The following is a 1,723-nucleotide window of genomic DNA, read 5'->3' on the forward strand; positions in this document are numbered from 1 at the left end:
CTAAAGATCTGCAGAATGTTAATTAATTTGGGGGGTATTCTAATCTGGGACAGAGGAGAAGATGTATAGGAGCTTTGGCAGACTGACCACACCACACTGAATTTATAGCGCGTGCTGCCACATAGTCAATGCTGTTTTAATTCACCGCCATACTATAGCCCCCACCCCCGTCATTATCCCCTCTCATTAATGGAAATCTAATCATCCGCCATGCTGCTTCGCTAGCGTGCGCTCGGACTCCCGCGCTGGCACGCGTTTAGATCCGCGGATAATCACAAACATGCGCACACGTGCAGCACGAGGGCGGCGGATTTGAGCGTTTTCTGGTGAGTTTGCATCCCTGCGTCTTCGCGCGTCGTCTGTAATCGCATTAAGTCTCCCACTCATTGCCTAATGGGACCGGCCTTACCGTGTTTATGACCAGAGAAATCAATTCATCAATTCTCCAATCGCTACTTAACTTCCCACTGTCCACTTTTATTTGCCGTCCTCAATCAACAGGTCGTGTGTTTTAATCATTGTTGTGCACTGCAGCACGAACAAATCAAATTTAGATAATTTATTTACTCATGTGCTTTTACACGGGCGGCACGTCGGCTTGGTCGGTCATCTAACAGTCATCTGTCTGTCTGTCTATCTTTCTATCTATTAGGTGTCTTGCCACCCCAGCGTTACCCCCTGCATCTCAAAAGAGATTGGGTTCCTTCTTAGTCTGGTTTCTTTTAAGGTTTCTTTCTAATGCAGCTGCCATTGACTTTCTCATTCAGGGTTTAGCCACAGATCTTTGCCGAGCTGTCTCAAGTAAGGCACCATAAATTCATCAACCTAGCTTGGATTAAACCCATCATCACATAATCCCAACAAGTCCTCCCATCCACAGCCAAGACTTCCATCACGCCACCCAGCAAAGTCCCATTTAGCAAGATCTCAACCAACTAATCTCCATCTAACCAGCTGAAGACCAACAGTCATGTAACAGCAAGAAGGTTCTGGGTTTGAAATGCTTCCAGCTTTGCAGCAACAGTTTAGGGAAGGCTCTTGCCTCTTCCGACATGAACAAAAGCTCGATTTAAAGAAACTCCCTTTAAAGAGCGCTGAACTCAACAATACTGAACAGCTCTGGAATGAACTTGAACATCAACCCGAGGCTTTCTCGACAGACATACAAATGCTGTCATCTGTTGACCAAATGGGTAAATTCCCACAGACATACTTCAAAGTCTTGTGAGAAGCCTTTTCAGAAGAGCGGCTGTTGTTATAGCGGAAAAGATCACATACAGTACAGGTCACTCTATTTTATATCATTTGCTTTTTAAGTATCACATAACGTGAAGTCAAGTCAAATTATTTATATAGGTTGCTTTACAGAATCCAGGACCAACAGACCAAAAACCCTGTTGAGCAAGCCAAGGGCGACAGTGGCGAGAAACAACCCTAAAATTACAGGAAGAAACCTTGAGAGGAACCAGACTCAGCAGGGACCCCCATCCTCTATGGGTGGCCTGGAGGATAATTTGAATAAATATGATTTACACAAATCATACAAACACAAAATTAAATTAAACTAAAAATTATAACTAGCAGAAAATAATAAACAACTGGAGTTCTTCATTATTCAGTCCAGTCTGTGATAAAGTCCGTGTTTGGTGCAAACACGCCAGGTTATCGTCACATCTAGCAGGAGCAGCATTGTTGGCATGGCAGTTTCGACTTGCAGGATTCA

The sequence above is a fragment of the Trichomycterus rosablanca genome, chromosome 6, assembly GCF_030014385.1.
Source record: "Trichomycterus rosablanca isolate fTriRos1 chromosome 6, fTriRos1.hap1, whole genome shotgun sequence".
In the NCBI taxonomy this organism is placed as follows: Eukaryota; Metazoa; Chordata; class Actinopteri; order Siluriformes; family Trichomycteridae; genus Trichomycterus; species Trichomycterus rosablanca.